The 24,217-nt window shown below is 45.0% G+C and overlaps 2 long non-coding RNA genes across 2 annotated transcripts in view; one reads left to right on the top strand and one right to left on the bottom strand.

Moving 5' to 3' along the window:
• Nucleotides 15,909–24,217, top strand: part of LOC110396542 — a 185,736-nt gene continuing 177,427 nt past the window's right edge. Inside the window, exon 1 of the long non-coding RNA XR_002437041.1 lies at nucleotides 15,909–16,570. This is a non-coding gene — a long non-coding RNA (uncharacterized LOC110396542). The remainder of the gene's footprint in view (nucleotides 16,571–24,217) is intronic.
• Nucleotides 16,617–20,207, bottom strand: LOC110396544. Its single transcript, XR_002437043.1, has 2 exons — nucleotides 20,012–20,207; nucleotides 16,617–18,706 (listed from the first exon to the last, which is right to left on the bottom strand). It is a non-coding gene; the product is annotated as an uncharacterized LOC110396544 (long non-coding RNA).

Raw genomic sequence — 24,217 nt, 5'->3', positions numbered from 1 at the left:
AAAGAAGAACTTGTAGTGACTGCCAACAGCTTAGTGTAGCACAAGGGCAATAGTGACCACACAGTTTAGTACAAGGTTATTGAATACTGACCTACAAAGGTTTCTGATTTCTGGAGGAAGAGCCCAAAGCAATGCTTTTTAAAATGACAGTTTCATGTAGACAGGGACTCAGGGAGGTAAGTGAAGGTTAAAACACTCCTTACGGAAGCAGGGAAAGGGTGCCTGCTTTGGAACATTTGGGGTGGCACAGAAGAACCTTTCTCAGCCTCCGCCATTCAGATGTCATTCAGCGTGTGCCATTACTGACAGCTGGGTTTCAACCTGTGAGGAATCCATACACTGTATTTAAAAGGCACAGAGATATCTATGTCTGGAACAGAAAAGCCAGTACATCCCTCCTGGCCCTCCCGCAGTGTGTGATATGTCAGAGTCCCGCGCTGTGGTGTCCAGCCGGGTAGGTTGAATTCTATGTGTCCAAACAGCGATCTGAGCCCAGCTGCAGGTGCGCCTCTCCTTTAGCTTGCTAAGTTGCCAGTTGCCTTTGGAGAGAGCTGAGCTCTGATCAGCTGAACAGAGGGAGCAGTGAGTAATTCTCATTTACCTGGCTTTGTAACCCAGCTGTGAGTCAGCCTAATGAGCACTGCCAAAGTGCTGACCTGCCCTTCTCGTACTTTCTTCACTTGAGTACTGAAGCCTCAGTGTGCCTCAGTGCCAAGGTTTAGGAGTGGTTCAAGAGACCACAGGACAGGGGTTTTATTGCAAATCTTGCTAAGAGAAGAAATGTTTTTGTAGTGTATGTATGAATGCACAAGCACTCAGTTAGAGTAGACTGGCTTTCCTCCCTTGTCAGCTGCAAGATATGGGCAGCTTTAAGGGCAGCTCACCCTAGATTAGGAAAAATGTCCAAGATAAATGGGAGGAATCACTTTCCTCTCTTCTCTGTTACCTGCCTAGGTTCCCCGTGTAATTAGCTTGGCTGGGCACAGACCCTTGAGACAGAAAAATCTGAGATGGATGTGACTCACACTAGACCTCACGCAAAGCCCACGGCAGGTAGATGTGGTAGACAGCCAGGTCCTAGTCCTATACCACAGCCTTGAAACGAGACTATCCCTCCTCAGCTGTCACAGAAACTTCTCTGCCTTTTCTGTCTCTGCTTTAATGAACAGAAGTCTGGAAGGTAAAAACTGTGTGCACACAGAGCTAGGTGGTTTAGACTGTCTCCTTGTGAACTGTGAGGCTGACCTCCCCTGGTATCCATGGCCTTCAGAGCACTGTGGACTTCCTATTGCGTTAGAAGTGGGGAGACTCCCCTACCCCCAAATCCTGAATGAAAAGCAAATGAAAGTGAAAAGCACTTCTTCAGAGATAGCAAGAGGCAAAAGAGTGTGAGTTTTGCAGCTGAGCTCATATTAGTGGAATTGTTTCCAGCAGTCTGTACATTCCTTATATTTATAATTTATTATTAACAGTCCGAGAGGGAGAAAAATAACTCATGAAACAATCTGCGAGGCATTCATAAGACATAATTGTGATCAAGTCTCAGGGAAACACATGAGGCTTCACAAATATATTAAGTTTTATCTACCCAGTTAAGTCATTTTACATAGAAAAGTGAAACTTAATCCAACCAATCTGTCTCTGTAGCTGCTGCTCGAGGGAAAACAAATTCAGATCCACCATAATCTGAGTAATAGGTTCAACACCAGCACCCTCTTATCAGAGGGAAAAGAACAGTTTCATCTCACAGTTTCTGCAGGCTGCCCCATGCTTATCTACTCCCAGTTGGCCAGGCATCAGAGCAGAGTGATTTGTGGAGTCCCCTTCCCAAGGGCTGCAAAGCTAGATGCCTCTCCATGATACCCCTCTCCTCACTGAGGGAGCTGTGCTGACACTTGCTTTCCCAGATGGGAATTGCCAATACCCAGACTTGAGAACAAGGTTGGAAAAAGTGGAATTTCTCCCTGAGCACAAATTTGCATTCTTCCTCCAGTCAGTGACAAGGCAGTAACATCCTGCTCTGTCAAACTCCCCCCTTGGAAGCCCCTCTCCAAAATCAGATATCTAGTATACGTAACTCTAACTGTGATACTATTTAGTGAGATGTTTTGGTGTCTTGTGGAAGCCAAAGCTCACCCACAGCCCCATACTTTGCTTTCTGAAGCTCTGCTGTCTGCTTATTCTCTGCAGTGACAGTCCTGTATGGGAAATAACTTGAGGAATATCTGGAAGCAGTGAAGTCTTCAAAGGAAAATTCTTGGGAAGCTGGAAGTATAGTGGGAGAGGAAATATAATCGTTCTCATTTCAGATGAACTTCTGCTTTCCTTGAGATTCCTGTGGATCTCAGAGCCTTTGATGGTCATGAAACATCAGAGGAGCCTTTCTTCTTAGTAAAACCTATGTGAAAGTAGAACTGCTCCTGATCCCACAAGGAGATGTTACGCAGCCTGCTTCTTGCGTTTGTCATCCTCTCAGCTGATGCAGTCAAACTGCATTGCCTGGGTGGTCGTGGCTGTACCCTCACTGCTGTGTAGGGCATTGCAGAAGCAAGACATTGTAGGAATGGGTCAGGGGCCACCCCAGCTGCTCTCCTGTGGGGAGAACTCTGAGGCCAGCAGGCACAGGTGGCAGGCATAGAGGCAGCTCTGGGTCAGGGTGATGACAGGTTAGCAAAAAGGATGGCACAACCATCTGCATGAGATGGAGCAGCCACTCCATGAGACAGAACTGCATGGGTACAGCACATGTGATGGGGCAGGCAATTTCCTCTTCCCAGCAGAACCAGCAGCAGGAGACTGCAGGAAGGCCATCAACGTTACAAGGGCTACAGGGTTAGAAGAAAGCTCCAGCAGGCCCCTCCTGAAGGGAGGCACTGATCCATGTAAAAACACTGTGTGTGTCCCACAGAGAAATCCCTCCAAAACCATTAGAGAACAGCATCTGAGCAAGCAGAGGAGGAGACAGAAAAACCAAGAGCAGACATCTCAAGGTGGATATTTTTCATGTGGGTAATGTGGAGAAGCAAGCCTTGGTGTGGGCACCTCCAGAGAATTCCACAAAGGCCAATCACCTACTGACAGGTCCTGGCTGGAAGAAGGCAAGAGGACCCTGAGAGCCGTCTTGCTGCTGTAGGGAGGCTGCAGTTAATTCACAGTCAGCAGCACAGAGAGCTGCAGGTCAGAAATTGTGCAATCCTCGTGGTAGCATTGTTGGTTGACGCCTCATCTCTCATAAATGTGGGCTTATTTGACCCTCCCAACCAACCAATTCACACCTAGGTGTGTCTGACCAAGAGTGTTTGAGCTCTCCACGCTTCTCTCCCATCCTTCACTGTGTGCTGCATTGCCTTCCATTCCCCAGGCTTCCCATCTTGATTTATTTCCCCCTCCCCCTCCTGCTGACACTTTGCACAGCATTGCCTCCCAAGAGCTAGTTTGCCTTCTGCCTTGCTCTGGCATACTACCTGACTGTAACTGCAGTTTTTCTGTCCAACAGGTAGCTGTGTTTGTTTTCCTTAAACAAGCTGAAGAAGTGTTGGACTGAGTTTGGAGCATTGCAGCATATTCCATGGAGAGAGAATCTTACTTTTTCTGCTAGAGTGGTGTTGAGAAGGGAATTCCTCTTGATGTGAATGGAGAGCAGTTTTTGAACGTATACTTTGGCACAAAATACACTGACTTTCTGCAGGGATGAGCTGAACCATGCAGCAGGCCAAGTTGAATAATTTTTTTTCTTTTTTTTTTGAGCTAACTTGACTGAATTGTTACCATTGCACAAGGACAGTTAGGGCCAGGCAGAAATGGTGCACACCTGTATGGTGATGTGAGCAGAGCTGTGAAGCAGGTCAAGTGTGCCCAAGACCTTAATGACTCTGTGTTAGGTATACATGAGAAGGACTACGTTAGGAGTGGGCTTATATGGGCCCAAGTCGGGAAATGAACTTGTAGCAGTGAGGCAGAAAGCTGTGAAATAACAAAACAGCATTGTCCAGTACTTCACATTGCTAATGAGGCATGACTTGATAATGCTGGTCTGTGCTGCCAAACGAAAATGTAAGCATAGCTCTATTTGCAGAGAAGGAAAACACAATATCAGCCCCAAATACTCCCACTCTTTGTATGAGCAATGTGAGGTGTTTTTTGACTGAATGCAGCTCAAAATGTGATGCTGTCAATGGTTTACAGGCGTTCGGCCCGGTTCCGTGACAAAGGGGACGGGGGATCCACGGGTCCACGCCCCGGGAAAAGGGAAAAGGGAGAAAGGGTAAGGAGATGGCCCTGAGAGCAAAGAACAGCGGCAACAATCTGAGGAGAAACAAACTAATTTACTAAATAAAATATCGGAATGCAAAACAATATACTATAATACAATATAATTACAATTTAAGCTGATAAATCCAATACAGAGAGAGAGAATGTCCTAAAATCAAGGTAGGCCTTACTCTACTACCGACGATAAGACGGCTGGAGAGCGAGGTGCTGCCAAGAAGAGAGACGGCGGAAAAAAGGGATGAGGTCTCGTGATCTGCAAGTTTTTATACTGTGAGCTTTTATCTTTTTCCTCCGGCTGGAAAATGGTAACAGAGGAGCAAAGTGCCGTGGGGAATGTAGTAGTCCTTCTCTTCTGAGAACCAGGTACATTCACTACATGATGTTATGATGTGGAGTACCAATAACCGAAAATCATAAAACCATGACAGATGCACTGGTCTAACCCAGAGGATAGAAACATTACATCTGCCTAATATTGGTGCTGGTATGGCAGCAGAGCTACTTTTACATCATGCTACTTGTTACTGAAAGTTTTACCAAATAAGATTTTTTTTGAAGAATACAATATAAGCACTCAGTATCTGAGGCAAGTGTGGTGAGAGGGGAGGAACAGAAATCATGCTGAAATCCATCAGTATGACAGCATGGCTTGGAAGTAAAATCCTCCAGAAGAAAGATAGTAATTCAGAAAAGCTTTAGTGTAAGGAAGTGAAGAAATGAAGGTCTATGGGTTCACCAGAAAGGCTCCAAGTGATCTGATCTGAATATAAGGCAGAGGAAGCTCTTGCAGCAATAAGCAGCAAAGCAAGGAGGAAAAAACAACATAATAAACTGACAAAGTCCAATACCTTATTAAAGCTCGTCTTCTGCGTTGTTGTTTTTTTGCTTTTTAGAAAAGAGGAATCCAAGCTGAGCAAAGCTAAGAGAAAATAAAATTAACTACAGAAGGTAAAATGTCAGCCACCTTCCCCTGTGAGTTTTGCAAAACATAACAGTTGAAGAGGTAAGAGCAGATAACCAGAAAACATGTGTCAGAGAAGCCTTTTTTGAGAACAAATGGGTCCGCCAAGCAGCCAGGGCAGGAAAGCTGTAGCCTTGAAAGACACGTCTTTTAAAGAAGCTGAATGATTTTGGAACACTGGTATTCACTGCAGACTAAGGTAGAGAGAGATGCCATCCCAAGATGCTCCTCTCAAGCAGTTAAAACTGAGGAACCATTGGGCTTGAATTGACCAGACACCCGTATGCCACGTGAATGCCACTGGCTTTCCTACAGACAGGTTCGTTGCCTTTTCAATACAGTCTCTCATGGGATTCTTCATTATTTCCCGAATCATTAGTGGAGATTTATTGCCTGATCTGCGTGATAGTTTTTAGATGTTTTCCAACAGATATCTAAGTAAAACTATGCATTACGTAGTGGATCTCTTCGTTTGGAAGGAAAAATTAAACCCTTTTTTAAATCTCTTTTCCTTTCTTGTAACATACAAAGAAAGGGGTTTCAAACCAGTTGAAACTAACCTATCTTGATACCTACTGAAGCTGGTGGTAAATATCTCATCACTTCTATGTAGTAGAGCTAAAGCACAGTTGCCACTGAAAGAAGAGCTCATTGAAAACTACACATCTTCCATTGAGCTTTAAGGGGTTTTCTTCTTTGCTCAAACAAACATACATATTTTCAAGTATTTCTATGGGAAAGAGATGGGCATTTGCAAAGTCTTTTTCTTTGGTTGTTTGTTTTGCACCTTTGTATCTTCAGGTGCAATACTTTGTCTTGGACCTCTCTCCCCCAGAAATGTTGTCATGTGCATAAAGCTACAGGGATATATTTCAGCTTTTGCTTCAGCATTCAGGTCCAATGAATGCAGCCAATGACTCTCCTCCCACCTCCACCAAACAAAATTTGATCAGAAATATTCTGGCTGATTCCTAATGCAGGGAGAAAACAGCACAGGAGGGAAAAATCCTCCTTTCACTAAAAACTTCACATTAGACTGTACAAAGGCTGGTTCCAGCCCTAGGTTTCAAGACAAAGGCTACTTCAACCAAGTGATACTGGAGGAAATGTGGGGGAAGGTAGGCTGTTTGGATTTTGCCTGTATTTAAAATCCATGTGTAATATTCTTTATATATGTACTTTCTAATTCCATAGTAAATAGCCATCATTTTCCCATTTCACAAAGTTAAATGCCCACATGCCCACTTGCATGCACGGAAAAATTGATGGGTGCTGCTAGGATTCAGACAGCCTGTGGAGTTTAGAAAGGTCACTTGCAAGAGTGGAGAGAGACTGAGGGTGTCTCCATTAATCGAGGAAGGGATATTTAACATCTTTCTGATAATAAACAATGCAAATAACATTAGTTCTGCCAGTCTAGGCATGCTGATAAGATACTCCTTGTGCTTAATATAAATATTATCCACTGCCATCTGAGGTCCTGGTTGGGCTGTGCAGTGAGCAGTGCAGAATTCCCACCAGTTCTGGGGATGACAACATCAGTGTACATCTCATCCTTTTGCAACCCTTGCTGCCTATGAAACCAGCTGAAATGACAGCAGGAAGTCAGCCCCATTCCTTGACCCCTCTGCCTGTGGTTTGGAGCAAGCTCAGATTACCAGGGATCTCCAGATAGTGCTCCTCCCCCACACTGTCCTGTAAAATCAACATCCCACCTTTCCCATCCCACCTTCCCCATTGGCTTTTCCCTTCCCTGAATGCTTAAAAAGGCCTGAGAACTCAGCACTGCTGGTGGGATTTCAAAACCCAGCCCAGGCAGGAGTGCCAGGTTCTGGCTAAACAGCTGCTGTATACTGTCAGAGCTACACACTGCAATGATTTGTACAGCCCATTGCTGAACCAGCTAGAGCCATTTGTATAAAAAATAAAGAGACAGATAAATTCAACTCTTCCCCTTCTCCTAGCAAGCTGATATCATTTGCCTCTCTTAAAAATGGCTTGCTCCAGAATGCATTAGAGCTAAATTATCATTTATGTTTGTCACAGGGATTGCTAATGTGTAATGAGATTTTAGAGTTAATGTTTTGTACAAAGCACTTAGCAGAGCTGGGATGAAATTGGTTCAGGATTCTGATGTGGTGTTTTAATTAAAGATATTTTCCAATCAGGGCTGAGCAAACGACATGTCAGAAGATTTTGTACCCATCAGCCAATATACCAATGCAATCCTGGTCTTTCTTTCTGCTTTTGGGTTCTCTTCAGGGAAATACAGGAATCTCAGGAATCAGGCCTCTCTGAATTTCATTCAGAACAGCTCGTCTTAGCTGCAACCCTTGTAGGAGAAGTAACGTGTTTGTGATGCTCCAAAGCCTTCACCTGGACATCTGTAGTCTGATTCATTGCAGTGTGACCGTAGCCTTATGCTGCTGTGATTTTGTTGAACCTGTGGATTGGTGCAATATGGACATGCACTGATAGTAATGGTAAGCCATGTCCTTCGAGTCGAGTCCTGAGCTGTTGTCTGCTTCACCCAGGTCCTGAACTGTGACTGCAAGCTCCTTTTTCTCTCCTGCTCTGCATTCAGGCATGGGAGCCAGGAAGGAGCTGGGAAAGTGGGTGACATTCTCATAATTTGCTTTGTCCATCCTACAGCTCTGAAAAGCCAAGAAAGTTTAAACTGTCGAGGGACACAGGGAGGATGCTCCTACTGGGAAGGGACTAGAGGTAGGAACTGCCCTTCTGGATGCTTCTCAAACTTAACCTTCTTCACCCATCCCCTCCTGCCTCCCAGCCATCAGAGCTGCATCTAAGGTGCCCACAACCCCAGCCTGAATGTCTGGCCCAGGTCTGGTGCTTTCCAGGTCTGAGCTTCCCAAATGAGGAGAGGCATCTGCCCCCGACCTGGGGTAGACCCATGGAGTCTAACTTGGCTCCACAGGTGCCAAGCAGCACCGCTGGAGAGCCAGCTGGCACGGAGTGCAGCTGTGACATGGCAGCATCATTAACTTGGATAATAAGACTGAGACACAACAAACCACCCTGGATTTGTAGAGCTCCATGTTTATTTTTTGCAGTGTTTCTAACATAAACCCCTGTAGAGCTGAGTAGTTGTGAACCTTTCAGTAGTATGCACTGCGTCCTGCTTGCTATGATAATAGACACAAATCCTTCTTTATGTGCTCATGATTTCAAACATACGCTTGTTGCTTTGTTTTAGGAAAGGCAAGGGAGGAGTTTTCATTTTATAGACAGTCTTGCTGTCATAATACAAGCACATTTTTTTTTTCTTGTGTTTTTCTTTCACCGGTTTCCCCACCTATGTATCCTGTGACTGTTTGGAAACAGACAAACAGTAGGGATTTTAGTAACTGAAGTTCCCAGAGAGTAACTTGTATCATAATCTGTTCACTTTGTGAACTCTTCCACTCAGTGTGGAAATTTGCATCTGAGCTCTGCAAAAGGATAATTCTGACTAAAATAGGGAGGTGGAGGTGAATCTTGCAGAAATAAATCTCACATATTTACAGCCCTGCTGTGCGGTGGAAGCATGAATGTGCTGGATATTCTAACAGTTTCTTTGCTTTTATCCACATATTTTGTCAGACACAACAGGTTCCCAGAAAATTACAAGGACAGAAGGAGATCAACCTGCTTGTTCAGGTCTGCCCTTCAGTGAAACAACATCCCACTCCATAAAACATAGTACACATCATGACTTCGCTGTACATCTCTTGTCCAGATGTGCAGGTGCTTTATCCACTAGTGCCCTGACACATCACTTGAATATTGTTTCAGAGGCAGCAAGGTACAAACATGCATGGGAGATCTTCTGTCAAACCCAAATATTACCAAACCTTGAGTCAAATATCCCAATTCCTTAAATTAGAAGACTAGCTGAAATAGCGTTCATGAAAATGCCAAACAAATGTGGTGGTGTTCTTCTCTGCCATGCATTTTATTGGTTCTGTGTTTCTGATTTCTCAGAAGTCACTCAGGTTTAATTTTAAGTCTTTCATTCTCTATAGCCATAAGTGATACAAAATTCTGCTGATGTTCCCATCCATTCAATTACAGGAGTCGGTTAGAGAAGCTAGGGAATTACAATGAATTGTAAAAGAGGCACCTTCATGATGCTTCTGACATGTCTCTGCCAACAGGTGCCAATCTACCTTTCCAGAATTTAGAATTACGTACGTTAAATTCTGCTGGGCAGAAAGTGATAGGATAGTGTTAGCTAAAGGATATCAGGATTCTTGTCCACAGGGATGGTGCTAAACCTTCCGAGTTCCCTGATCTGTGCTGTCAGGGCACTTTACTAATGGATATGTTTGTGTCCCTGTGGTCAGAGATCTGCCATCTGTGGGCACCGAGAGAAAAGAAGGGGAGATCTGGGTGGGTCGAGAGCTGGGATGGTGAACCATGGAGGGACTCCCTATCCTTGGTGTGACTAGCACTGGGGAGAAAAGAGAGCAGTGTCCTAGTGATTCCTATGGTATCAGAGGAGTAAAGGGTAAGAGATGTAACAGGAAAGGGGGCTGTGCTTACCTCTGACAGGAGAGGATGAACACAAGGATGGGTTCGGGGCATGCACCCGCATGTGAACTTGGAGATATGACGCCTGAGAGGGATGTTCCAGAGACTTGCTTGTGTGCAGGCCTTGAGATGACAGCAGGTCAGTGTGATCTTCTTGTACCTACTGGGGAAGGAGTACTCTCTGCCTTAGCTTGCAGTTGGTGTGAGCTGACATGACTCTTGGCAGTGATGGGTGACCTCTCGTGAGCAATATGGTCCTTACAGATTTACATTAGGAAGCAAAGCAAAAGGCCTGCAATTGCTTTGACAACAAAGGACCAGTGAATCTCTCCTCCTGCTCTAAGCTGTTCAGCTAAGCCACAGCCTCCAAGATAAAGCCTTCAGAAAGGGTTATCTGGGCCACCATGCTTAGAAGAACAATCTAAGGTGAGGATTTTAAGCACCTCATGAGGGCTGAAATATGAACTGCATTTTCTGTGGGAACCTGCTGGGAGCTCAGCACTGCTTCATGTTAGACTATTCTTTACCTGCAAGGTAGTCAGCACCACCCACACTGCTGGGCTGTGGCTCTGCTGGACCCGTCTGGGAAATTAAGTTCACCCACGTGTCCTCTTCTGAGCTCCCATATCTCATGGTACCTCCATTCCCCAGGTGCTCATATCTACATTTTTATCTCTCGTTCAAAGTCTTCATTTGCTGCTTGCTCACATGAGGTGATTATTTTCCTCCTCTGCACTGGCTCTTTTATTCCAGAAAGCTTTGAGAGCTTCAGTTTGAGATATGTATCTGTCAGCCCCAAGAGCCAGGGCTTTTGGACCCTTCAGGAGTCTGGCCTTGAAACATTCTGCACACCGGGGTGCCAGAACTGTTCTGGAGGTACAGTCATCAGTTCCTTGGTGTCTTACAGCTTTAGCACATTTGGCCATGCCCTTTGGCACAGCTTCAGTTGGTGCTTCAGCACCAGAGTTTTGATACTAAACACGTTGTTTCCTGGGAGCATTGCTTAGATTCTTCTCTCACAGATACAAAGCCTTTTATTCTGTAAAGTGATGCATTTTCCAAGCCTCTGTGACAGGAATCATCAGGCTCCAGCCATGGATTCATGGGCAGAAGATGCCAGTGGGATGCCCTGGCTGCAGCAGCTGCTCATACCAGTGTGGCTGCTCAGAAAGTACAGATGGAAAATGCTGCTTTTTTCTCCCCATTGATCACCGTCCAAAACATCTGAGGCTCCAACAGAAAAGAGCAAAGTTCTTGCAGCTTTGGTACTTTTTATCACATCTTCATTTCTTCAGAAGTTGCCACGCTGCAAGGCAGGCTTGGAGCAGGAGTCTGGCTGACCCTCACCAGGGCCCCACTCTCAGCCAGGTGCCTGCACAGACCTGCAGGCCTTGGCTGGGCTCAGGCCTAGACACAGACAGGTTTCTCCAAGCCCAGGGGTCAATTCATCCTTCAGCTGTGCCTTTTTACATTTTTTTTCATTCTCTGTTGCTGCTGCAGGTGGCTTGAGTATCTTGTGCAGCTCTTCTGTTTTAGGCAGATAAAGACATCTGTAACTGTCAATATCTAATGGCTCTGTCCCTCTGCCATTTTTCTTTTGTTGTTTTACACAGACTTTTACAAGCAGCTCGCTCTCAAATTTCCAGTGGAATGAATCATGTCAGCAGAGCCCGTGAATCTGCTCCACAGGTGCTGGGAGTGCTGAGGAGGACATGGTCGCAGATAGGCTGAGCAGCTATGGCAGCCCCCTTAAGGATGCCTTCCTGTGGAAAATGCCCCAAAACCAGGCCCTGATGGACGCCTCCCATATGGGTCTCTGCGGAGGGAAGGTCACACTGTGGCACAGCTTCAGTCCCAAGCGCCTTCTCTTCAAAACCCATCAGCTCACAGCTGCTTGCATGGTGGGCCCAGGCTGGCTGTGCTGGGAGAGCCTGATGATGAGCAATGGTCTGTCAGCGGCGTCAGGCTTGTGGCAGCACAGATGCACTGTCTGCAGTGAGAGGAGAGGAGCAAGGAGAGGCAGGGGGAGAGGAGCTGCCAGTGGGGTGTAAGGACAGGGGGATGGAGGTCAGGGCAAGTGTGGGCCTGGAAGCAGGATCAGAATGTAATGCTGTTGCTCTGTGATTTCATTTTATTTTTTTTAAGTAAGAAGGCAGTTAAAGCTAGCAGGTTCTAACATGGGCAAGTGTCCAGAAACTCCCTCCAGTGTGAGCAACTTATCTGTGACCGTTCCGCCACCCACTCCCCACCACCACCGCTTACTGGGGCACGAGGAGAGTGCTACAGACGCTTTGAGTCGCTTCTTCCTCAGGCACCAGCTCAGATGCAGAGTGTGCTGTTGTTTGAGACTCTGAGCAAACTGCAGAAAAATCAGCAGGTCCTTGCCTGGCCACTGAACACATCACAGCCTCACTTCAGTGTGGGAAGCTTCAGAATGTGTTTAAGTTCTGGGTACTGGTCACTGACTTTGCAGGCTGCATTGCTCTTAGCCTTACTGTTCCTCTCTTGCTCACACTGCACGCGGAGGCAAGGAGGGATGATAACAGACTTGCCGCTGTACTTGCTGTTCCCATAACAAATGGCAGGATCCTCACATAAATTGTTTGAACATGTAACACTGCTCTTATTTCCTAAAGATAAGGGCTCAGGAACTGCCCTTTTCCAAAATGAAAGAAATGAACCACATGTTATCTCTTTGTTTTAAAAAATGATCCCTGCAACTGCAACAACAAAAAGCCACTGCAACACTCCTTAGAGGTCTTGCAAACTTTTATGGGAGGGATTTTCAACTCACCATGCCTGGCTTTGCTACCATTTTCTCTCCTCGTCCCAGCACTCACAGCTCAAGCATCCTGGAGCAGCTCTCAGGTATGGCTAAGCTGAATAATGAGGCCCTGGAGGATGTTGTCAGAGGTCAGATCTGGAGGGAGAAATAACTCCTCTGGATGCTGCGTCTCAAGCCAAGCGCTCTAGATCTTGATCCAGTCCCAAGTGTATCCATCATCAATTATATATCTGTATTCAGTGTTTACACAGGTTTCTTGTTTATCATGAAATATTTACTTTGAGGCTCTGCATCTGCTGCTAAGCCCAACAGGACTGTCTACTGCTTGTGCTGAGGTGATAAAATTCCACCATAATCTTTAGGTGCTATGGCACAGGTCTATTATGTGGCTGGTGCTGGGCTTGTGCCACGGCATAGTGAGCTGCCTGCTCACTCTTGCCTAAGCCAGTGAACACAATTGGGGTACACGTAAATTTGAAAAACACCAAGGAAAAATAATACAACGTCCACCTTTTGTCATATGTTTCTGGAGGCAGGAGGGAGAAATTTCAGAAAAAACAGCAAACAGTTTGAGAAGCATACACAGACACATAAATGCCTATGCATACATGTGTACACATGCAGGTTCACATTGATATGTTTGAAGCAAAAAGATGTGATCATGGGGCTGCTTTACTGTCATCCTAAGGCACAACCTGAGCCCTCAGAGCTTGTTTTTTTGATCTCTGGAACAGAGGGACTGGAAAATTAACCTATTTGATTTCTGCATAACTCTTCTGTCTTAAATACACATATGTAGGTTAATGCACATACCCATTATCTCTCTCATTGTCAACTGCTGTTAGTGTATCTGCTTTATGCCCTGCTGGGAGGGAGATGAATGGGCTCCTCCAGATGCCATCTTGATGCTGCTTTTTTTAGTTCAGCCCTGGGGGATGCAGATTCTAGATGGCTCTCCTGGAGCTGTGGGTGGTTGTGCAAAGCACATGTTCTCTCACCTAATATTTTGAATTTAATGATAACCTGTACAATTCTTACATATATTGAGAATAATGTCTTTCCTAAAGTAGATAAATATAACTGCTTTCTGTGTTGCAGGTGGGCAAAATGAGCTGCTGAATGCTTCACTGGTTTGGGCTGAAAAGCCCAGCAGGCCACCTGCACGGATGTGATTTGGCTCCTCACTCCACTTGCTGCCCATCAGCCTTGAGCCCCATCCAACAGGCCATGGCTGGGAGGGAGTGTGGGCAGACAGGAGAAGAGGAAGATTTACGTAAGGGAACAACGGGACGAGTGAAGGTAAGTCCTCATCTGCCTCCAGAGGCCTCTTGATCACTAAGAGAAAGGCTATTAGTAAGAGTAGCTTCCTTTAACACGCTCCCTATTGGGTACTTAGCATTTCAGTGATGTGTCTCCTGCACAAGACCACAGAGAGATGTTCAGCGTTAGTGTGCTGGGTGTATTAGAAAGCAGTGGATTTCCTTACGTGGAGAAAAGTGGGAACATTTTTTTTTTTTAATTGTTTATACAGGAATTAATGTATTAGTTACTCTCTTCTGTTGGATGCATCACAAAGTTGGTCAATGCAAGGAGGAACTGGGAGGAGAAGGAGAAAGAGCTATGGCTGAAGGCAGCTCAGACAGGAGGCATAGCTGGGCAATGAGCAGTGGGATGTGCTCGGCAGGTTCAGGCCACACATGAAGTCTGCCCTTCTTGGCTATTGCTGTCAGTGGAGAAAGACAAACCTTGAAAGAGCTGCAGCTGGAAGGGGACATGTGATCCTCTTACACCTATGTTTGAGCATGATGAAATTATGGGGTCAAGGACACCTTGCAGAAGAAATCTCCTGCTGGAAAAGAAGTGAGTTTACTTTCGTCCCATACTGAGTTGCTGAGGATGCTGCGTTCCCACTGCTGAGCCAGGTAGTCATGCAGACACAGGGAGAGGGGTGGAAAACCTTTTGGCTGCCAGAAACCAGATGCTGGAGCAGGTCCACCTACTGTACTCAAGAAACCAGCCTGAGGTACCACCCACGGGTGGAGACCAGCTCTTACAGGCTGGAAGCATGTTCAAAATGTTAGCTGCTTCTGTTGTGCTGGGGTGTTGCTATTTTGTATGATTCATTTTTGAGTTCTTATTGACAAAATACTCCAGATGAAATATGAACAGGCTGCTGGCTGAGGCACAGTGTGGGGCTGTTCAGTACAGCTAGGGATGTTTCGGTGATGGATAGGAAGAGTGAGGTGCTGTGTCCTGGAACACAGGTGGGAGGAAGGAGCACAGTGCTGCCTGCCAATCCCACTTTGGATGCCCTCAGGGTCCCAGAGTAGCGACCCCTCCAGAATTCAGGGCTGCTGTGGACCAGTGAGTGAGGACCTGGGGACATCCACCTGTGCAGATAGGGTGGCTCCTGTATGTGCTCAGCTGCACCCAATCTCCTCAGAGCAGCCACAGCAGGGTGGAGTGCATGGCCATGGTCATGTGGTGCCAGGCTGCTGCACCTCTTTTCTGGCATCAAAGCCTTGGACATGCCTCCAGGCTGGCTGGTTTTGGGGTGGTGTGGGAGAAGGAGAGCCTACCAGGCCAGTTTGGGATGTCCTCACCTGCTCTGTTTGTCCTTGAGGACGCGTGGTTCTAAGAGGCAAAAGTCAAACCTTGCCTTTTGTGTAGACAGAGGGGGCAAACCTCAAAGCAGTCCCTCTCTGGGGCTGGGCTTGGTGACAGCTCTGTCCCCATCCCCTTTCTCTTTCCAGCTATCCGTCTGTTCTGCAGGCAGTGAGCATGAACATGGGGGACATGCGGACACCCAGCGTGGCTCAGCTTTTATTTGGTTTGCACGGTGGATTTTGCTGTTTTCTGAGGGTGGGAATGCCGTCTGCTCTGAGGCAGCTGCACCTCCCTATCCCAGCTGCCACAGCTCAGCTTCACCTCAAAACACATTCTTGTGCTGGGTGCAGTGCCTCTGTGCTCTTGGATGGAGATTGGCTTTTATCTGCCTCTGTCTGTATGGCATCTGCTTCCCTCCGCCTCTTTAATCCTCTGTATTTTCCATAACCTAAAATAAACAAGTAACAAATCTGGGATGCACTTCTCCAGCCAAGTGGACAGATCTGGGGCTGTGGCATTTTGTACCTACCACGGGTTTTGCAGCAGTCCCTCCCCGCCCCCCGTTTTCTTTTTTTCTTCATTACTCAGAAGACTTGTGAGAAATGTATTCTTATGTCAGTAACATTCAAAGCCAAGAAGCAAACCTGCCAAAGAGAGCTTTAAAAGTCTGACATATCATTCAGAGGAGAATTTTTGCTAGAATTATGCTGGAAGTTTTCCAGTAAATTCATTCTGCAGACTTTTAAGGGAGAGCTTTTAGATTAATGGAAATATTACTTAAATTAAAATTCATCCCATTAAGCCATCAATTCCATTGTCATTGCAACATCATGTGTTTAATGTTAATGATTTGCACAAATAAAAAGGAAACAACGCAAGAAATCTATTTGTTTTGTTGTGCCAAGAGATGAGTATGGGCTGCTGTGGAAAGTTAAATACAAGCCAGAGTGGGCACAAGGCAGGATCAACAGAGATGTTGTTAAAATGTACTTGCAGAAGGTAGACTGCACAGTACTGCATATGGAAATGCTAAGAGGCATACTTTGGATTGTATTTTCAATGAGTTGTGTGTGGTGCTGGGTTTTTTGTTGTTGCTGTTAGTGACTTCTGGAGGAGGCCCTCTGTAGCTTCCAGGCTCTGTCACTTTGTTTTTGAAGCTGTGTGTTGAGAGCTGATCCTCAACCCCAGCTGGGACATGTTCCAGCTCATTGTTGTGCCAAGGAAACAGTAGGCAGCTTGGAGGAGAGCTGCCAGGTTCAAACCATGTCTTGAGCCTCTGCCCTTACAAAATGAGTTCTCGTAAGACCAGATTTCATGCTCCCTGCATCATGACCTTCATCTCCCAATCTGTCTGGACAACCTGAGTGTCAGCACTCTGGGCATTTCTGAGATTCTGCTTCCTGTCTGTGGAGGTAAGGATGAGGGAGTGGGGGGAAAAAGCAAACTGGCTTCAACCTCTTCTGGCTTTTAGTTTTATTCATGCTGGACTGGGAAGGCAGAAGAGAAGGTTCCCACATTTTCTGGTGTGTCACTTGTCAGCAGGTCAGAGGGCTCTTGCTTGGGATGGATGTGAGGTCAGCCGAGTTCCCACTCTGGTAGTTTTCCTCTTAAACCACTAAGTGCTGGTCCTCTGGGAGTCACCCCAGGTGTCGGGTCTGCTGCTTAAACACTGGCACATGGGGCCCCAGTAGTAGGTGGGAGGGACTGAGCCCCTCTTGCATAGGGCAGGCACTGGCAGCAGAGCAATGGGGAGTGAAGAGGGATTGGGCTGTCCCTTGTGAGAACTGCCGCATCACAGCTCCTGTGCTGCACTCCTTAACAGCCTTCTCTGACTTCTTATGATGCTTTTTCAACTGTGGTACCTAGGTGCCTTGCAGCTATTTCTTTTTCCCTTTGGAAAGCTCTGCTGTCCTTCTGGCACCCAGGACCAGCAAACGCTTGGGGATTTACTCTGAATCCTTGCAGGAAAGCAGGTGGTCTGCCAATCTGGGGGTAGTCTGTAGCATTTAAAATACTGCTTATAAAGAAAAGAAAACCTGCAAAATTCATGTGTGAGGGGTTTATCTGGGCTTAAAAAGGATTTCAAAGCAGCATGTGGATATGTCTAACTGCAGTGAAGCTACTTGGTGACTCAGTTCATGCTTGAATTCATCGACTGGAGCAGGTTATTCAATAGAATAATCCAGCACAGAGACTGAAAGGTGAGGGGGATCATTGCTCATTGATATCTTCCATATCTGTGCCAACAGCACCTCTCAGGATAGCAGCTTCGGTAACAGCCATCTACGTGACAGCTACCTCCCACCTTCCAGGAGACAAGCCAGATGCTGTCACCGCTGAGCTACAATGCAGGAAATACTGCACTGTGTGGGAAGCAGTCAGCAGGTTTAGCAGCCTCCAGGGGCAGGTTCTCCTTGCTGCATTTGAGCTTCACTGAAGGTGAAAGGGTCTTGGGCTGGTGTTGTGGCAGGCAGCTAAACAGCATGCAGCCATTCACTCGCTCCCTGCCCAGTGGGATGAGGGAGAATATTGGAAGCAAAATAGAACTTGTGAGTTGAGCTCTTTATGGAGGCAGGTGGGGAAGGCCAATCCTCAGTGGAAGGCTGAACATTCTGCAAGGCTGGGCCTCAACCACTACCAGTCTTGGGAAGGTTTGGCCTGAAGCTTGTTCCGTTGTTGCTGACTTCTCAGTCCATGCAGCAACTTGTTGGGAGAGGTACTAGGTCAGATTTTAGTTCCCCCATGAGGCTTTTGGCATCCTTTTTGAAAGTGGATAAATGACTCAATTTGAAGCTCGAGGGGGCTTTAAGTGAACAGAAAATACAAGCAGGTCACCAGTGCATCCCTGGGTTTCTCATGCCCTCTTCTCAGGCTTTGCTATGCGAAATGAACAGTGCTTTTCTTGCTTAGACTAAGAATACCTTCCAGGCCAAGTTCCAAGGTCAAGCCATCCATCTGGCCTTCTCCATCTATGTGAATTAACTGTCTTCAGCACAAATTTGAAACAGTGCAAATGCAGCACTGTTAGAGCATGATTTGAAAACAGCTTCAGGAGAACTGAACATATCATTACTTCTAATGAGGCAGGGTTCCCAGTTCATTTCACTGAAATCACTCCTTGGACTCAGTTACCGCAGTGGCTTCCCAAATCTCTCTTTCGTTTCCAGGTCTCTACTTTGCCATAGAACAATTTTTTAAATTTTCTCCAGCCACACTTGTTCCATTTTCCTTGGATTCCCTTGAGTGTGGTCAATGAAAGAAAAGTTCACAATGAATCTGACTGCTCTGTGTTGTCACAGCTACTTTTTCATAGTTTGGTTTCTCAGGCTCCTGAGTTAGGGATGGGCTTTCATTCAGGGGCACTGGAGTTCACGTCCAGTGGGTTTTGTTTCATTTATTTTTTTTGCCTTTAGCGAAAGGCCCTTCTCTGCATTTCCGCTGAATTGTTCCTGTTTTCATCTTTGCCTTTTGCTCTCCTTTGATCCTCATTTTTTGTTCAAAGAGACTTTGAACCAAGGTAACTTCTTCATACCTGATGCAACTGACTCCTGGGGAAAGAATGGGCAGTTTGTACATTCCTGTTCTGTGAAGGAAAATAGCTCAGGGTTTCTGAAGCTTCCTTCTCCCACAAAAAATTAGTCTTTAGGCAGATGTACAATTAGCACATCTCTATTTATCTTGGCCATGAGCCCTCCACAATCCTGTCTTCTTTGGGAATCCAGCAAATTGCTTTGCACTGCCCTCTGCTTCTCCACACTGCCATTATCTGCTGTGCAGGACCCTGTATGCTTAGAGCAACCCAGGCGTGAATTAAGTCCTTTCCTTTTTAGCAGAGTCTTTTCTGGCCCCACTTTGTTGGTTGCTGTTTCCCACACTTGTAGCTAACTAAAGGCCTGCTTATGGACCTGTATGATTCATGCAGGCTGCTTCTCACCTGAGAAGTGGGCATGATGATTCTTCCATGCCTCCTAGGGGCACTCTGGAGAAAAACACGTTAAATTGTCCCGACCTCTGATCTTTGTGATTATTGTGGGTGATCTCTGCATGTAAACCCGACAGATGTATGTAGCAAGGCCATGTAGGATGTCAAGGTGGTTCTTCTACCTATGTGACAGCTTCTCATTAACAAATGCTTAGTGGTCACTTTGACCTGTGTAATACCTGATTGCCCAGGAAATACCATACCTCTTGAGCACAGGAAAATCTCTGCCAGGGAGCAGTTGGACTCCATCCAGTGCATCTACGTAGCAGTCACTTGTAATCATTGCTAATCCAATGAGAGTAATAAGAAGGTATGGACTCCAGCATAGATTTATTGGTCTGAGGGGATACCACTTACAGAGACAAAATAAGGGACAATATTTACCAGAAATAAATGTTGATGTTTATGGAACCATAGAGTGTATGTCCACATCTAATTTGAGTTTCTGCATGAGAGCTACCTGGGAAGCCTCCATTATGGATATATTTCCTAATGAGTAATAAGTTTTTCTCTTAAGCTAATATTCTAAAGGGACAGATTAAATTAAACGTTCATTTAAAAACTATTTCTTTTCTCCTGGGAGGTAGATAATAGTTTCCACTTGCACTTCTGCAGCCCAACATAACATATTTATTTGCATATATAATTTAGTTAGCAGGCTTTACTTCTGACTCACTATTATTCATTTTTGGTGAATAAAGAACAATTTGGGCCCTGAAACCTTAAAATGAATGTCATAAATTAATCCCAGTGGATAAAATTTTGTCCCCATTGATGCTGATAGCAAAGTTGCTACGGATGTCACTTCGGCTATGGTTTCACCTGCTATTCATAAACACAGATGTGAGTGTGGATTCCCTGTTTTACTGACCTGTTGTGTGCTTGAGCTCTCCCTGTTTTCAGCCAGCAGCTCCTATCCTCCTATAGTGATGCAAGACCCCAGCAGGAAGATGATCTGTTGAAAAACTGAAGTCCTGATGCAAAAATACTGAGCTGTTTTTCACCTTGCAGGAGCTGAACAGGTTAAAGGAGTGAAATGCAGGCTGTCCACACCGCTTGCACGTGATGGTTACTCAGGGTCAGTGTTTCCGTGTGCAGTCAGGCAGGGATTGATTTTCTTTTTTTTTTTGTTGTTTGTATAGGTCTATCTCTCAGCAACAGAGAGGACATTATAAACATGGGAAAATATGATGTGGGAAAGCTGGCATGGGCAACTGTTCATTTTTTTAGGACTAAAGTATATGCATGTACCTAATCAATGATATATGTCTCATAAAATCTGTATTAAAACATTATCAGGAGTGTGAAGTGAAATATTGGTCTATGGATGGATGGTGTTCCCTGACTGAAAAAACATCCTTCATGGTTGGCTTGGGTTTATTTTATCTCTTTATTTTTCACTTTCACTGTTCAGTAGGGAACTTCAGGTTTTTGCTCTCTGTGGAGGATCAGTCATTTTCTCCCTGTGGTATTCTCGGCAGACCATCTTCATCCTGCGCATATTCACAGCCGACTAGGTGCTCTGAAGTGCTCTTATTCTTTTTGTTTCCTGGAAAGCTGAGTTGTAGAGAGAAAAATCAAAAAAGAGGATCAACTAACAGGGCAGGTCCCTGTGGGAAACTTGAGGTCCTTGTTTTTCTTGACATTGCTTGGTAATTCATGATGTTAATCTTTTTCACCTGAGAAGTAAGCTGTATACAAGAGAACATGGCTAGTTTTTATTGAAAAGAAATTCTTTTTTTTGATGCATACAAATTCTGAGCACCCGCAGAACCAAAGAGCAAGTGAGTGTCTTTGCACCTAGTTTTCTGCTAGCAGTAACACAAAATATTTTTTTTTAATCTTTTTTTTGCTGTGTCCTGGGCATAAATTCCCTGTTCTTATTTTCCTTTTTTATGTTTTCTTCTTCGCTGGACCACTGCTGTTCTGCTGCAGACACAAAGCAATAACCAAATAAGCTTTCCTCTTTACACCTGCATTTATGTGCCTGCAGTTAGGATGGAAGCTGGGATGAGTCCTTCCCGAAGGCTATGCGTGAGGGGCAGCGGCTGCATCCAAATTGCAGGAGTGGCTGCACTCAGAGCAGAGATCAACTTCCCTGCACCACCTGCAAATTAATCTTTGGATGCCTGAAGATGGGAACACAGAGAATGAGATACAGGCAGTGGCAGTGTGTGACAAATTCAGATTAGGAGCAATCTGTCACAGCCAGGGATGGTATCCACTTCTGAACTTGCTGGCAAAAAATATTCATTGACATTAGTGGGAGCACAATGGGGGCCCAGCTTACCCATAGCCACTATATTAAATGACCTGTACCTCAAAAGCTCTTGAATGAAATTTATTATTCTGCACCCAGCACATCAGTTTGCAGTGACATTTAGCTGAAGACAAACTCTGAAGTGGTGATAAGCTAGTGGAAAGCAGGCAAAAAAAAAAAAAAAGGTTTAAAACAATAAATTATATCCAGTTAGTTTTATTAATGACTTTTATTTTAAACAGCTGTGCATAATAATCTTCTGATTCTGCAGAAATAGCCCCCTTTGCAGAAAGATTTGCAGATCACACAGAATTTCCAGTTGCAAGGAAGAGTTTATTACAGAAACTATTTTCACTGTTAAGTAAAGAGAAATTCCTCTTATTTCACACCACTGATACAAGTCCTTTGCCAACATGCCTTCCCTGTGGCCTGTTGTTCTGGTGACGGTGCTAGTGAAGAATATCTCCCCGCACCTCTGCCTCCAGGTACATGTATGTGCTGACTTGTAAAATGGCTTCTTCAAACACTGCTCTACTGCTTTTTCAGTTTGGGAATTAAAATGGAAAGCACATTCACTCCTTAATATAGAAAGAAAAATGGAAATGTTATTTTAAAATATTTAAAGTGCTTAAAATAGCAATCAGCACAAAGAGAGCTTGGTCCATTTTTAAAAAGCAGTCCCCCAGTGGCAGGTGAATTGCAGGCCTTCGCACTTGGATCTGGTCTCTTTTTGCATTTTGATGAGATTTCATGGCTCTTTCACTCATTTATGGTAATGCATCAAATTATGCTTTAAGAAAGTTAGAAATGAAGACAAGAGATGCTGCCTGTTTAAAAGTATTTTGCATAAATGCAGTGCCTTTTAATTTTGCGTAATGCCAGAGATTGATAATGCAGTCTAAAAGCAAATAAAACGCTGGCGTGTCCTCTGCAAGCTTTTCTCCTACTGATAAATATCCTTGCTGCCACAGATATGCACATCTTTGTCCAGTTTTGTCCAGCTGTGTGCTGTAGTACAGAGCAATCCTTTTATTATTTGGGCAGATAGAAGTCCTGAACGCATAGACCAGCTATTTATAATTCTTAACGGCTGGGTATAGATCTCTGAATGTTGCATAGGCATATCGAGACAGAGCAAAGAGATCTGCATAGTCTGATGATGAAAATCAGCATGTATGGGAGCACTTCTTGTGCTGCATTTTAGAGTATTTTTTTCTAGCCTGAATCTACCTAATGTTTCAGAAGCGTGTGTAAGTAATAGCTAAGATACTCCTTCATAACTGCAACTGGCATTCATGTAAGGATTGTACTGAACATTTGACAAATTATTTTTCCTCCAAAAATTTTGTTTAGAGAAATCATGAATTATTTAACTTGTCCAATCAAAAGACAGTGAAATTAGTATTTTCTTTTTGCTTTTTGGTGGTGTTTTGTTTGAAAGCCCGTTGTTTGTGATAGTCTTCCTTCTAATTTGGTTTTGTAGGTGTTTTACAATACCCTTCAAAGAAACAATGGCTAAAAGAAGACTGGGGAAGCAGTCAGGGTTGTGGGGAGTGCTTTTGTTATTTGCTGGGCCGGCTGCCCATGAGGAGTCGGCATAACAAGGCCAATTTCCCTTCCCTATTCCTGTCTCCACATGGATATTTTGCAAGTACAAGCAGATGTGTTTGAATCCGAAACTGAGGAGTGTGTCCACCAGGTGTGAAAACATGGCTATTGATTGGGTGCTCATTTTGGTCTCTCGAACCCAAAAGCCATGGGCCAGCTTCCTGGGGGGAGTTAGCCACCAAATCAGTGGGAGTGGCAGTGACCTCACAGGGAGTCGACTGGGGCCTCAAGATCCCCAAACTGCGGTCTGGGAAGAATGAACCCCCTAGGCTCCAAAAATAATAGAGGCAGCACATCTAAAGAGGCCTAAGGAGGCTCGGTGATCAACACTCAAGCGCTGCTGGCAGGGCAATGCTGCAGTGTCTCGAGGCCAGCCAGCCACCTATTAACTAAGAGAAAGCTGAAAGTCTGGTGTGCTGCTATGGCAAGGGGCCAGAGTGCACGTCCCTGGTTATAAAGCAGATGTTGCTTGTGGTAGCCCACAAATACAACACTTGGCATCTCACGCTCTCCTGGTAGACAGATACTGGGAAATTTTAACTCCATCTTAATACTGTTATATGTATGATGGAAATCATAATATTTATGCAGGGTGGTTTTTCAGGAGACTTACTAGATGTGAAAACAAGTTCCTCGCTTTTCCCCTTTCATGGAAGCAAGCTGAAGGTCAGATTTACAGCATTTCAAGCTGCATTCTGTGCTCATTTACACAGCTGTAATCTTGAGTTATGCCACCAAGAGCAAGGAATTGCTCCAGACTTACGGGGATATAGCTGACAGGAGAATTTAGCTAAGGGTTGACAAAGCTAGATAGAGAAGGAACTGTGAGGGTGGAATTTGGTGTTCTTGAAGCAGCTTATGTGTATGTTCAAGGAATGCGTGAGCCCTAAGATTTATTAGTAGTGTTGCAGAGCATTATTGAAATTAGGCTTAATTATCTGTGTAATTTGCTGGAACCAGCATTTTAGCATTTTTGATCAAGTATATGCCATTAATTTTAAAAAGAGATGTCCTGAGCTGCTCTAAAAACTGAACTAAAAAGATTAAAAAAGAAAGCCTGTAATTTCTAAATGGCTTATTTCAAAAGCTTTGAAGGTTGTTGGTGGTGGAGTCCTTCTCCCCCTTTTGCAAACAAACAGCCTGATTGCAGCTTGTTCATATGGAAGAAAGCTTGCATCACCCCAGAGGGTTATCCCAGCATTCAGGGAA

The sequence above is a fragment of the Numida meleagris genome, chromosome 3 (assembly GCF_002078875.1).
Source record: "Numida meleagris isolate 19003 breed g44 Domestic line chromosome 3, NumMel1.0, whole genome shotgun sequence".
NCBI lineage: Eukaryota > Metazoa > Chordata > Aves > Galliformes > Numididae > Numida > Numida meleagris.
The sequence above is the reverse complement of the archived record's forward strand: the minus strand, read 5'-3'. Positions and strand labels throughout refer to the sequence as shown.